Genomic DNA, 15,513 nt, shown 5'->3' on the forward strand with positions numbered 1-15,513 from the left:
CCTCCTTGGAAGCCTTTGCATTTCTCATTAAGCACTCGCATTGCTGCTGTTTGTTGCTTAGTTAACAATTACCTTGTCACGGTTAATGAGACTAGACATTAACAGTTTATCCTGATAAACTATTTTTTTTTTTTTGTCTTTCTATTGCCCCTAGGAACCTGGTTATAATAGGTCATTGTATTTTTGGCGTTGCTGTTATTCCCAGCGCTGTGAGGTTTGAGAGCAGCCTGTCAGTGCCACCCCATGCCCATGTCTGGGAAGATCACTCCTGTACTGGAGTAGCCCAGCCTGGAAGGGGCCAGTGAGGTGGAAGGTAGACAATCCAGGGGCATTACATTCTGGAAGTCTTGGGAGGAAGAGAAAAATCAATTCAGACTCATTAACTCAGTCTTGGAAAGAACATCATCTCCCCCAGTCTCATCAATAACCCATCATCAGATCAGTGCCCTGGACTTACTGTTTGAAGGAGAATGAAAGTAGACAGATAGATTATCCTCGGTTAGATGTCCAGAAATCTGAGGATGATGGTTCTAGCTCTTCAGAGAGGACACGTTCTTTAACCTTTTAACAAATTCTCTACAAGAGATGATATCAGGTCCCAACACTCCAAGTAGAATAATTCAAGTAGCTTTATCGATATAGGTAATCGAAGGACTAAGTATGAAGGTGTAGATGGGTAGAGGGGAGCAACAAGGATGGCACAGGAACCCATAGCCCTGAGGAGGAGGACCAGTTTCCTTGGAAACTGACCAAGGACCTGGACAGGGCAGGCTGTCCTGAGAGCAGGCCTGGGGCCAAAGCACTATTAATACTGACCCTACCTCATGCTCTCTTCCCTCCACTCCTCGACTTGCTGCTGGCTTTCAGAAAAGTTAAGAACATGCAGTTTCTGCCCTTTTGCTGTTCTTGTTGTCTTGTTACAAAGAGGGGAACAATATTGTATACAACTTTCTAGATATCCAAGTGGAAATCAGGTATATATACCCAGTATATTCTTACCTATTAGTATTCTTATTGGTAATACTTTCTAGATGTTATGTAACTGTAGCTTTGAATTTTCTATTTGATTCAAAAGACGTATAAGAGATAATTTTTTCATAATTCCATGTTAGATTTATTGTCACTACTTAGTAAGTTATGATTTTCATAAATTGTGATTAGAGACTGTACTATGTTCTATTTGTGTTTTAAGGACACATGGAGGTTTTCCTTGTGGCTCAATACAAGCAATCTATAGGTATTTTAAAGGAGGTAGCACTTCCAAATAGAGTATGACATTCCAGTTTCTGTCAGACTCCACACAACAACATTTCAGTCAACCACAGAACATATAAATGACAGCAGTCCCATGAGATTATAATACTACATTTTTCCTGCATTTTTTCTTTATGTAGATATTTTAGATACACAAATACTTACCAATGTGTTAAAAATTACCTACAGTATTCAGTAGAGTAACATGCTGTACAGGTTTGTAGCCTAGAAGCAATAGACTATTCCTTATAGCCTAGGTGTGTAGTAGGCTGTACCATTGAGGTTTGAGTAAGCATACTCCATGATGTTCACACAACAAAATCACCTAACGATGCACTTCTCAGAACATGCCTGTACATCTATTAAATCATTTTCTTAATTACATTAATTATATTCTTCCTGAATATTGATTTTCTTAATCTGTTGAGAACTTCAAAGAATATATTTTAATATAATAGAATATTATATTAAATATTTAATATATTTAATATAATTTTTATAATTAATAGAATATAATTTTTTTCGTATCTGATAAAATAGATTTTTTTAAATTGCATTTTAGGTTTTGGGGTACATGTGCAGAACATGCAAGATAGTTGCATAGGTACACACATGGCAGTGTGTTCTGCTGCCTTCCTCCCCTTCACCCACATTTGGCATTTCTCCCTATGCTATCCCTCCCCAGCTCCCCCGGCACTGTCCCTCCCCTATTCCCCCCAATAGACCCCAGTGTGTAGTGCTCCCCTCCCTGTGTCCATGTGTTCTCATTTTTCATCACCCGCCTATGAGTGAGAATATGCGGTATTTCATTTTCTGTTCTTGTGTCAGTTTGCTGAGAATGATGTTCTCCGGATTCATCCGTGTCCCTACAAAGGACCCGAACTCATCGTTTTTAATTGCTGCATAATATTCCATGGTGTATATGTGCCACATTTTCCCAGTCCAGTCTATCATCGATGGGCTGGTTCCAGGTCTTTGCTATTGTAAACAGTGCTGCAATGAGCATTCGTGTGCATGTGTCCTTATAGTAGAACGATTTATAGTCCTTTGGATATATACCCGGTAATAGGATTGCTGGGTCAAATGGAATTTCTATTTCTAAGGCCTTGAGGAATCGCCATACTGTCTTCCACAATGGTTGAACTAATTTACACTCCCACCAGAGGTGTAAAAGTGTTCCTATTTCTCCACATCCTCTCCAGCATCTGTTGTCTCCAGATTTTTTAATGATCGCCATTCTAACTGGCATGAGATGGTATCTCAATGTGGTTTTGATTTGCATCTCTCTAATGACCAGTGATGATGAGCATTTTTTTATATGTTTGTTGGCCTCATGTATGTCTTCTTTTGTAAAGTATCTGTTCATATCCTTTGCCCATTTTTGAATGGGCTTGTTTGTTTTTTTCCTGTAAATCTGTTTGAGTTCTTTGTAGATTCTGGATATCAGCCCTTTGTCAGATGGGTAAACTGCAAAAATTTTTTCCTATTCTGTTGGTTGCCGATTCACTCTAGTGACTGTTTCTTTTGCTGTGCAGAAGCTGTGGAGTTTGATTAGGTCCCATTTGTCTATTTTGGCTCTTGTTGCCAATGCTTTTGATGTTTTGGTCATGAAGTCCTTGCCTATGCCTATGTCCTGAATGGTTTTGCCTAGATTTTCTTCTAGGGTTTTTATGGTGCCAGGTCTTATGTTTAAGTCTTTAATCCATCTGGAGTTAATTTTAGTGTAAGGTGTCAGGAAGGGGTCCAGTATTTAATTGAATATATCTTTTGTTAATTGAATGGTTTTATATATATATATATTTTTTTTTTTAATTAATTAATTTTTATTTTTTGAGATGGAATCTAGCTCTGTCACCCAGGTTGGAGTGCAGCAGTGAAGTCTCAGTTCACTATAACCTCTGCCTCCTGGGTTCAAGTGATTCTGCTGCCTCAGCCTCTTGAGTAGCTGGGACTACAGGTGTGCACCACCACACCCAGCTAATATTTGTATTTTTAATAGAGACAGGGTTTCACCATGTTGGCCAGGATGATCTCAAAGTCCTGACCTCAAGCAATCCACCCACCTTGGCCTCCCAAAGTGCTGGGATTACAGGCATGAGCCACCATACCCAGCCTGGTTATATATACATATTTTTACTTTCTGTCTGGCACCAAAATATTAATGGCATGAATATTAATGATACTTTTTTCACTGTAAATTGTACAATAAATCATATAAAATAACTTTTGTTTTACATTTTTAATGTAAATTTTAATATGTTTTGCCTTTGATTCTACCTCACCCAATGCAGTTTTTTAAAATGTGGATTCTTTGTCCATCCTTTTACTTTTGGCTTTTCTGAGTCACTTGCTCAAGTGTAAGTAACAACTACTTGAATTTAACTTTTCCTTTCTACCCAATTTGGAGGTCTTTTTTTGAAGTGATTTTACTTAAGATCATTGTTGGCCGGGCACGGTGGCTCAAGCCTGTAATCCCAGCACTTTGGGAGGCCGAGGCGGGTGGATCACGAGGTCAAAAGATCAAGACCATCCTGATCACCATGGTGAAACCCCATCTCTACTAAAAATACAAACAATTAGCTGGGCATGGTGGCGCATGCCTCTAATCCCAGCTACTCAGGAGGCTGAGGCAGGAGAATTGCCTGAACCCAGGAGGCGGAGGTTGTGGTGAGCCGAGATCGTGCCATTGCACTCCAGCCTGGGTAACGAGAGCGAAACTCCGTCTCAAAAAAAAAAAAGATCATTGTTGTAACAAATATGTTTGGTTTAAATTTTATCATTTTCCTTTTTGTTTTTGTTTTTCCTCTTCTGGTACACTTGACAAGTTAATGTTTGTTAAGCTAAATTCCGTTTCAAACTGTGGGGAGGAGTAAAAAACACCTAACATGAAGTTTTCCATATTAAGCATTCTTAAGTGTATGGGCCAGTAATGTCATATATACTCACATTGTTGTGAGGCAGATTTCCAGAATGTTTTTATATTGCAAACCTGAAATTCTATATTCATTGAATAACAACTTCACTCATCCTCCTCCTCCAGCTTTGGGTAACCACCGTTCTACTTTTTATCTTTATGAATTTGTTGATACCAAGTTTGGAAGATAAGAAATATTTTTTAGTACCTGATTTTGTGTTGTAAGAGAAATAAAATATCTACCCTTTAGTGACTGACTTATTTCACTTAGCATAAGATCCTTAAGATGCATCCATGTTATATATAGTATGTGACAGGATTTCCTTCTTTTTTAAGTCAGGATAATTTTCCATGGGTTGCATGTACCACATTTATTTCCATTCCTCAGTGGATGGGCATCTGTATTGCTTCCACCTTTTGGCTGTGAGTATTGCTGCTGTGAACATGGGTATGCTGTTATCTTTTTGAGTCCCTGCTTACTGTGCTTTTGGAGACATACTCAGAAGAGGAATTGCTGAATCAAATGGTGGTTCTATTTTTCACTTTTGGAGGAAGCTCAATACTGATTTTCAGAGCAATTGTGTCATGTTACAATGCCACCAACAGCACACAAGTGACCCATTTTCTCCACATCCTCACCAATGCTTGTTATTTTCTGCCTTTTTAGTAATAGCAATCCTAGTGAGTGTGAGGTGATATTTCATTGTCATTTTGATTTGCATTGCTCTGATGATTAGTGATGTGGAGTATCTTTTCACATGCTTGTTGGCCATTTGTATGTCAACCTCGGAGACATGTCTATTCAATTCCTTTGCCCGTTTTTAGTCAGGTTATTGATTTTTGTTGTTGTTGTTGAATTGTGAGAGTTATTTGTGTATTCTGTATATTAACCCCTTATCCGAATCATGATTTGCAAATATTTCCTCCGATTCCATAGGTTGTCTTTTACTCTGTTGATTGTGTACCTGGTGTGGGCCCATTTGTCTATTTTTGCTTTTGTTGCCTGTGCTTTTGGTGTCATATCCAAGAAAGTATTGCCACATTCAATGTCATAAAGCTTTTCCTCTATGTTTTCTTCCAAGGCTTTTACAGCTTTAGGCCTTACACATAGGTCTTTAATCCATCTTAAGTTAATTTTTTATATAAGACAAGAGTCCAACTTTATTCTCTTGCATGTGGATATCCAGGTTGCCAAGCATCATTTGTGAAAAAACTGTTCTTTTCCCAACAAGGTGGTCTTGGCACCCTTGTCAAAAATCTTTTGGGCCAGGCACAGTGGTTCACAGCTGTAATCCCAGCACCTTGGGGAGGCCAAGGCAGGTGGATAACCTGAGGTCAGGAGTTTGAGACCAGCCTGGCCAAGATGGCGAAACCCTGTCACTACTAAAAATACAAAAATTTGCTGGGTGTGGTGGCACATGCCTGTAGTCCTAGCTACTCAGGAGGCTGAGGCAGGAGAATGGGTTTGAACTCAGGAGGTGAAGGTTGCAGTGAGATGAGATCACAGCACAACACTCCAGCCTGGGTGACAGAGTGAGACTCCATCTAAAAAAAAAAAAATAAATAAATAAATCATTTAACCAGAGTTTATGTGTCTTCATGCTACTATCACACTATTTTGATTATTGCACCTTTGGTAATATATTTGGGCTTTGTGTGTTGTAGTTGTTGTTGTTATTGTTTGTAGAGATGGGTCTCACTATGTTGCCCAGGCTGGTATGGAACTCCTGGGCTCAAGTGATCCTCCATCCTGGGTCTCCAGAAGTCTTGGGATTACAGGGGTGAGGTGCTGTGTCCAGCCAGTAATATGTTTTAAAATCAGGACGTGTTTTCATCCTTTTTGCACTGGTTGCTTCCCATCTTTGTGGATTTCCTCCAGCATTGGTTGTGTCTTTCAAAATTGTTTTGGTTTTTCAGGATATCTTGTGATTTTTACTGATTTCTTGCCATTTCCAATCTTTTTTGTTCATTACTATGTAATATATGTTTCTTTGAGCTGTTTTTCTGACAGCAGCAGCCATGTAATCCAATTAAAACTAATATGCTTCAATCACATTCTCAGTCTCTCTCAGACATGAAACAATATCTATTGACTCTATCATATGAACAATTAAGAAACTAATTACACTTCTCCCCTCCTGTGCCCCCACCTACAGATGTTCCCCCAACTAACCAATAATTGTTATATATTGTGGATTTTGTGTCAGCTCATTATAATAGTATTGCTACGTTGACTAGCTTTACTTATTTCTGAATTATTGTAGATTTTTAAGATTTTAAGTCTAGTTACTTTTCTAGGGTATGTCTCAATGTTGGTCAGTCTCTTTTTTTTATTGAGATAAAATTCACATTCCATATAATTCATTCTTTTTAGTATCTAATTCAGCAGGTTTTTGTATATTCAGAAAGTCATACAACCTTCACCACTAATTCCTGAAGATTCTCGTCTCCCCAAAAAAACCCTGTGCCCATTAGCAGTTACCTCCCATTGCCTTTGTTCTTGTACCCCCACCTCAGCTCTGGCAACCACTAATTTACTTTCTGTCTCTATGGATTTGCCTATTTGAGACCATCCACATAAATGGAGTCGTAAAATATGTGGCTTTTGTATTTAGCTTCTTTGACTTAACATGTTTTTTTTTTGAGACGGAGCCTCTCTCTGTCACCCAGGCTGGTTCAACTGGGTTCGAGTGATTCTCCTGCCTCAGCCTCCTGAATAGCTGGGACTACAGGCACCCACCACCACGCCCGGCTAATTTTTGTATTTTTGGTAGAGACAGGGTTTCCCATATTGGCCAGGCTGGTCTCGAGCTCCTGACCTTGTGATCGGCCTGCCTCGGCCTACCAAAGTGCTGCAATTACAGGCATGAGCCACCATGCCCAGCCGACTTAACATGATATTTTTAAGGTTGTAGTATATGTCAATACTTCATTTTTTGGTTTGCAGAATAAAATCCATTATGTGTATTTACATTTTCTTTATATATTCATGAATTGATGGACACTTGAGTTGTTTGTACTTTATTAATTTCTTTTTTTTTCTTTGAGATGGAGTCTCACTCTGTCACCAGACTGGAGTGCAGTGGTACAATCTCAGCTCACTGCAGTCTCTGCCTCCAGGGTTCAAGTGATTCTCCTGCCTCAGCCTCCCAAGTAGCTGGGATTACAATTACTCAGCTAATTGTTGTAATTTTAGTAGAGACAGGGTTTCACCATGTTGCCCGGATGGTCTTGATCCCCTGACGCTGTGATCCACCCATCTCAGCCTCCAAAAGTGCTGGGATTACAGGCATGAGCCACCATGACTGGCCGTACTTTTTTACTTTCACAAATAATGCTATTATAAAATTGTGTACAAGTTTTTGTGTGGACATCCTTTTTTCAGTTCTCTTGGATAGATACCTAGAAGTAGAACAACTGGGTCATATGGTAACTCTCTGTTTAACCTTTGAGTAACCCCTAAACTGTTTTCAAAAGTGGATGCACCGTATTACATTTCCACTAGGATCATATTAGGGTTTCAATATTTCCGCGTCCTCGTCAATAATTATTATTTTCTGACTTTTAATTATAGCCATCCTAATGAGTGTAAAGTAGCATTTCATTGTGGTTTTGATTTGCATTTCTTTAATGACCAATAATTATGAGCGCTTTTTAAGTGGCTTTTAGCCATTTGAATATCTTCTTTGGAGAAATTTCTATTCAGATCCTATGCATATGTTTAAATTGGCTTATTTTTGTTACTTTATTATTGGTTTCGACGTGTTTTGTATATATTCTGAACAGCAATCCCTTATTCAGTATATTATTCGAAAACATGTCTCCCATTCTTTGGGATGCTTTTCACTTTCTTGATGGTATCATTTGCAGTACAAAATTTTTAATTTTGACAAAGTCCAGTTTATCTACTGTTGTCATTTGTGTTTTACATGTTGTGTCTAAAACTATTGCCTAACCCAACATCACACTCACACACACACAAAATTACTTCTTTGCTTTCTTCTAATAGTATTATAATTTTAGCTCTTAAACTAGGGTCTAGGATCATTTTTTAGCTAATTTTTATATGTGATGTGAGGCAGGGGATACAGTTTTATTCTTTTGCATATGGATATCCAGTTGGCCTAGCACCATTTGTGGCAGAGACTTTCTTCCATTAAATTGTCTGGGGTCCTTTGCCAAAAATTAATTAACCATAAATGTAAGAGTTTATTTCTGGACTCTTAATTCTATTTCATTGATCCATATGTCTCTGCATATGCCACCACCACACTGTCTTGTTGTTGTGTCCTTACGGTAAATTTTGAAGTGTGAGTCCTTCAACCTTGTTTTTCTGTCTCTTTCTTTCTTGCTTGCTTTCTTCTTTCTTTCTTTCTTTCTTTCTTTCTTTCTTTCTTTCTTTCTTTCTTTTCTTCTTTCTTTCTTTCTTTCCTCTTTCTTTCTGATGAAGTCTTGCTCTGTCACCCAGGCTGGAGTGCAGTGCCACAATCTTTGCTCACTTCAACATCCACTTCCCGAGTTCATTCAATTCTCCTGTCTCAGCCTCCCAAGTAGCTGGGAATACAGGCATGTGCCACCATGCCCAGCTAATTTTTTGTATTTTTAGTAGAGACAGGGTTTCACTGTGTTAGCCAGGATGGTCTTGACCTCCTGACCTCCTGATCTGCCCACCTAGGCCTCCCAAATTGCTGAGATTACAGGCGTGAGCCACCGTGCCTCGCCTGTTTTTCTTTCATAAAATTGTTTTAGCTGTTTATAGGCCCTACGAACTTTAGGATTAGCTTGCCAATCTCTGAAAAAATAAAAGGCAGCTTGAATCCTGGTAGGGATTTCATTGAATCTTATTAAGACTTCCAATCTAGGAACATGGGATATATTCTCATTTATTTAAGTCTTCTTTCATTTCTTTCAATAATCTTTATAGTTTTTACTTCTTTGCAGTTTGGCACATCTGTAATTAAATGTATTTCTATATATTTTATTCTTTCTAATGCCATTGTAAATGAATTTATTTTCATAATTTCATTTCTAGGTTGTTTATTGCTAATGTATAGAAATACAACTGATTTTTCCATATTAATCCTAGATTATACAAGCTTGCTGAACTTGTTTATCAGCTCTAATAATTTACATGTTGTTTGGAAAACTCTGCCTCTACCTTGAAAGCTCTCTCTCTCTTCCCCCCCCGCCCCCACAGAGAGGCTCTCCTATTTTTACAAACTGCCCTGGCCTTCTCGCCGCCGCAGCCACCTCCCGCCGCTTTTGCCTTATCAGCACTCCCCCCGCCGCTTATGCCTCCTCAGCACTCCCCAGTTTCCCGCCGCCCGCCCGGTTTCTGCCTCATCAGCTCTCCCCGGCTTCCCGCCGCCCGGCTTCCCGCCTAGCAGTTCAAACTGGCCAACAGCTGCCCACCACCTAGACCCCAACTCTTCCTCTCCTCCAGCCCTTCTACCCTTATAAGACAACTCTGCCCCTCTGGGCGGCACGGCCATTTTTCCTTTTCGTCCCGGCTGGCACGCCCGGAGGCTCTTTCCTCTCAATAAAGCCTGAACTTAAGAACTTTCTTCTTGCCTGCGGTCCGGTTTCTTTCCGAACGAGCTCAGTCTTCCCGCAGAGGGTAGGTCGCACAAGTGGTGCCGAAACCCGGGACGGGAGGGGCCACTGGCCCTGCCACGGCCCCCCTCCCCGACCTACCCAACACTGGCCCTGCCACCACGCTCCGATTAAGGTAAGCCAAGTTTTTCTTGTTTTGCCTTCCCCCGCTTCCCGTCTCCTCTTCCTACGGCACGGTGCAGTTGCTCCCCTCCGGCGTTCCGCACGGACTCCTTGCCTAGTCTCGGCCGAGCCAAGGTAGTCTTCCGTTCCGGCTCCAGGAGCCTTCCGAGGGACAGCCGCCAGACGGGGGACGCCCCTCTGACCGCTTCCCTTTCCGTACTTAATTGTACTCCGGGGAATTTGCAGCGAACGGGGACGCCTTTTCGTTGCATCTGCCCTTCCGCGCCGGAGAGTCTGTAGCTGCACCTGCCATGGGAAATTCGGAGTCCAAAATACCTCTGAGCACCCCCCTTGGGTGCTTGCTGCGAAATTTTACCAAATTGGGATATTCCCAAACCCTCAGAAAGAAAAAGCTTGTTTTCCTGTCCCAGGTGGCTTGGCCCCAATACAAACTCAGTAACCAGTCACATTGGCCCCCGACTGGCACTTTTGATTTCAACACCCTCCGAGATCTCGACGATTTTTGTCGCCGTGCAGGCAAGGACAATGAAATTCCTTACGTCCAGGCTTTTTGGGACCTCCGCACCCACCCTGACCTATGTTCTTCCTGCTCCACCTATCAAATCCTCTTGGCTCGAACCCCCCATAAATCTTCCTCCACTACCTTTCCCCCTCCCTACTCCTCACCAGAGGATCTGCCTGAACATCTGTCCTCTCCTGCCAATCTCAGCAACCAGTCGCCATCAACGGCACGCTCTTCCTCTACTCCCTCTGCACCTCCTGCCTCAGAGGCCATGCCTCGCTCTTCCTCTACTCCCTCCGAGCCCCCTCCCTCAGAGGCTGCACTTCCTCTTGCCTCTCCGGTGGCAGCCCACACCCGCTCTCACAAGCCAGCTATCCTAGCCCCACTCCGAGAAGTGGCAGGCGTGGAAGGTTTAGTCAGGGTCCATGTTCCTTTCTCACTTCAAGACCTGTCCCAAATTGAGAGACGTTTAGGATCCTTCTCAGCCGACCCGTCCACCTATATTAAGGAATTCCAATACCTCACTCAAGCCTACAGCCTCACTTGGCATGATATTCGCGTTGTCTGTTCCTCCACCCTCACAGTGGAGGAGCACGAGCGCATCCTCGCTGCAACCAGAAACCAAGCAGATAAAGACCATGCTATAGATAACCAGATCCCCCTAGGCCCTGAAGTAATCCCAGGTGAAGACCCCCAATGGGACTATCAGGCTAATCGAGGGTCTGATATACCCAAGAGGGACCGCATGATTAGATACCTCCTCAGGGGAATGGATGCTGTATCTAACAAAGTTGTAAACTATGATAAACTGAGAGAAATCACCCAACTACCTGATGAGAACCCCGCCCTCTTTCTCGCCCGCTTGCAAGAAGCCCTAGTCCGGTATACTCGACTAGATCCAGCCTCCCAAAACGGGGCCACTGTATTAGCCTCCCATTTTATCTCCCAATCAGCACCCGACATAAGAAAGAAACTAAAGAAAGCAGAAGAGGGGCCAGAGACTCCCATCCAAGACCTGGTAAAAATGGCCTTTAAAGTATTCAATGCCAGGGAGGATGCGGCTGAGGCTGCCCGCCAAACTCGCATGAAGCAGAAGGCTGCCTTCCAGACCCAAGCCCTAGTGGCGGCTCTAAGGCCGGCAGGGAACCAGAGGCCCAAGGCCGAAACCCATGCCCCTCCGGGAGCATGTTTCAAATGTGGAAGGGAAGGACACTGGTCCCGAGCCTGTCCACAACCATGGCCACCAACTAAGCCTTGCCCTATCTGTCAGCTCCCGGGACACTGGAAGTCAGACTGCCCCAGCTTCCCCAGGGTGCCGGTTCCTCAAAACAGACACACTGGCGTTACGCAGCCGGCGGTCACCCTCAGTAGGGAGGAGCCTGCTTGCCAGGAGCCGACCTCCGAGGGAACTCCGTTCCCCAGTCTACTAGGGCTGCTAGACGACTAGCGGGGCCCTGGCTTACCGACTCCGGTTACCCTCGCTGAGCCAAGGGTCAAAATTCAGGTAGCGGGTAAAAGTGTCTCGTTCTTGCTCGACACGGGGGCTACCTACTCCGCACTTCCTTCTTATTCTGGCCGTCTCACCCCTTCCCAGGTCTTGGTCATGGGAATTGATGGGACCCCGAGTATCCCCTACCAAACCCCACCACTCATGTGCTCATATAACTCCACTCCCTTCACCCATTCCTTTTTAGTAATCCCCACCTGCCCAGTTCCCCTTCTGGGGCGAGACATCCTTTCAAAGCTGAAGGCCGTCATAACCTTCCCCTCCGCCAACCCACACAGTCTCTTTCTCCTAGCCCTCACCTCAGACACTGAACCCCAAAAGGCCCTGTCAGAACTACTCCCCGGAGTCCACCCTCAGGTCTGGGACATTAACAACCCATCTGTAGCTACACACCACCAGCCAGTTCAAGTCCGCCTTAAAGACTCCTCGCCTCATTTTCTCTGCCGCCCCCAATTTCCTATCTCTAAAGCCCACCGTATGGGTATCCGACCCATCATAGAGAAACTAAAAGGTCAAGGCCTCCTAATTCCCATTAACTCCCCATGTAACACCCCCATCCTCCCAGTACGAAAACCATCAGGACAATATAGGCTAGTCCAGGACTTGCGCTTAGTCAATGAAGCTGTAATTCCCATACATCCAGTTGTCCCCAACCCGTACACCATTCTCTCTAATATTCCCCCAGAGGCCACCTGTTTCTCAGTCTTAGACCTAAAGGATGCCTTCTTTACTATACCTCTACACCCCAACTCCTACTTTATCTTTGCCTTCACTTGGGATGATCCCCTCACGAACATGTCCCAACAACTGGCCTGGACAGTCCTTCCACAGGGCTTCCGAGATAGCCCGCACCTATTCGGCCAGGCACTCGCCACTGACTTACTCCACTGCAACCTCAAGCCCTCTCACCTCCTCCAGTATGTAGATGACCTTCTTATCTGCTCCCCCACCCGCCAGGAGTGCATCCAGGCCACCACCGCCCTGCTCAATTTCCTAGGAGATAAGGGATACCGGGTGTCACCAACCAAAGCACAAATAGCCTCACCCACTGTCACCTACCTAGGCATACAGCTCACACCTGGGCGACGGTCCATTACAATCGACCGACTACAAGCCTTAAAGGCGCTCCAGGCCCCTGAGTCAGCAAAAGAAATCCTCTCCTTCCTAGGACTGGTAGGTTTTTTCCGCCATTGGGTACCTAATTATGCTTTGCTAGCAAAACCTCTATACCATGCTGCTGCAGAAGCCCCCGAGGGACCACTCTCCTCACCAGGTTCTGTCAACCGGGCATTCAAGTCACTGCTTAGTGCCCTATGTACTTCCACCAGCCTAGCCCTGCCTAATCCCAACTTACCCTTCCAACTATATACAGACGAGAAACAACATACAGCTGTAGGAGTGCTAGTCCAACCAGAAGGAAAGACCCTTCTGCCTATAGCCTACCTGTCTAGACAACTTGACCCAACTGAGCGAGGATGGCAGCCATGTCTTAGAGCCCTAGCTGCAGCCGTCACCCTAACCACAGAAGCTCTTAAGATCAATCTACAACTCCCACTCCAAGTCTTTTCTCCACACAGGTTGACTGAACTGCTCAGTCAACACTCTCTGCCCCACCTCGGGCCCTCCCGTATTCAACGGCTTCACCTACTGTTTATTGAGAACCCCAACATCACTCTTTCTCACTGCTCCTCATTAAACCCAGCTACCCTCCTCCCTTGCCCTCCGTTCTCCGGCCCCCTACATTCCTGTACTGAAATCCTCAAATTAGCCCAGTCTCCTCGTCCCGACTTGCTACCTCAACCCCTACCATCTGCCTCCATTACCCTATTCGTTGATGGCAGCTCTATACCTCATTCCACCGGCCCACGGAGAGCAGCCTATGCTGTAGTAACTCACTCTGAAATCATAGAGACCCGCCCCCTTCCTCTTGGGACCACTTCACAACAGGCTGAATTAGTCGCCCTTACTCGGGCCCTATCCTGGTCCCAGAACAAAGAAGTAAATATATATACTGACTCCAAGTATGCCTTCCTCATAGCTCACTCACACTGCATGATCTGGAAGGAACGAGGCTTCCTCACCACTAAGGGCACGCCCGTTCTTAATGGAAAACTCATTGCTGCCCTTATTCAAGCCGTTCAACTCCCTAGCAAGGTAGCCATCATCCACTGTAAAGGGCATCAGTCCCTGAACTCACCCATAGCAGCAGGGAATGCCTTTGCAGACAGGGTAGCTAAAGACACGGCAAGAAACCATCCACCACCCACCTCCACTCTCTGTTTCTTGTCCAAATCATATAGCCCTCAATACTCTACCTCAGAACTCCAGGCCCTCCAGTCTACCCCTGGGGTACGGTTCAGGGATGATTGGGCCTTCAAGCATAGCCTCCTCATCCTCCCCGAAAAGCAAAAGTACCAGATAATCCAAGACATCCACAATTCACTCCACATTGGGCCTAAAGCCTTATACCGGTTCCTCAACCCACTTTTTCACCCTCACCATCTCCTCAGTACCATACAGGAAGTCCAGTCCTCATGTACTGTCTGCGCAAAAACTAATTCCCAGGGTTCCTGTCATCCTCGGCGCCAGCTTCATCAGCTACGCGGGTTCCTACCTGGCCAAGACTGGCAAATTGATTTTACCCATATGCCAAAGCACAAACAGTACCGGTATCTGCTAACCATTGTTGACACTTTTTCAGGCTGGATTGAAGCTTACCCCACAGCCTCTGAGTCTGCCGGGACAGTAGCCACTCATCTCATTCAAGACATCATCCCACGCTTTGGACTCCCGGCTACCATACAGTCAGACAACGGCCCAGCCTTTATCTCCAAAGTCATTAATGCCGTTTCTACTTCTCTAGGAATTCAGTGGAAGCTACACGCCGCCTACCATCCTCAGTCCTCTGGTAAGGTGGAACGGGCCAATGGCCTAATAAAGGAGCATCTGACCAAGCTCATGCTTGAGCTCCGCCAATCCTGGGTAACCTTGCTTCCTATAGCCCTCACCAGGCTGAGAGCAAGCCCCCGGGGCCCATCACAGCTTAGCCCGTTTGAGCTGCTGTACGGTCGCCCCTTCCTACTTTCAACTCCCCCACCGCCAGAGACCACTCCTCTAGACAGCTACCTCCCCTACTTTACTCTCCTTCGCAGCCTTCTCCGAGAACACGCCAACGCTTCTCTTCCCCAACCCACCCAGCCATCTGAAAATACACAGAAAGTCTCCCCCGGGGACTCAGTCCTTATCAGGACCCTCTCCCCAAAGCCCCTCACCCCCAAGTGGGAAGGACCATACACAGTCCTCCTTACCACTCCATCAGCTATAAGAGTTGCTGAAATCCCATCTTGGGTCCACCTGTCTCGGGTAAAAAAGGCCCCTCATGGACCCTCCCAATGCTGGAAGGCTGTTCCTACTGGCCCTTTATCTGTCAAGCTTACCAGGGCCTAGCAGCCACACCCCCTATAGATGGAGATTCTTCCTAACTGAAAACTATACCAAAACCACCTTCATTTGTAATACCCCCCCATACAGCCACAACCATCTTCTTGCAACTTCCGACTGCCCCGCAGCCGGATGCCAAAAGGCCATATATCTGAACTT

General features: G+C 44.7%; 1 long non-coding RNA gene across 2 annotated transcripts in view; it reads left to right on the forward strand.

Moving 5' to 3' along the window:
• LOC103787882 (uncharacterized) overlaps nucleotides 1-15,513 on the forward strand; it is a 151,256-nt gene that overhangs the window by 99,672 nt on the left and 36,071 nt on the right. The gene's annotated exons all lie outside the window — the stretch shown is intronic.

This window comes from Callithrix jacchus, chromosome 14 (genome assembly GCF_049354715.1).
Source record: "Callithrix jacchus isolate 240 chromosome 14, calJac240_pri, whole genome shotgun sequence".
Classification (NCBI taxonomy): Eukaryota; Metazoa; Chordata; class Mammalia; order Primates; family Cebidae; genus Callithrix; species Callithrix jacchus.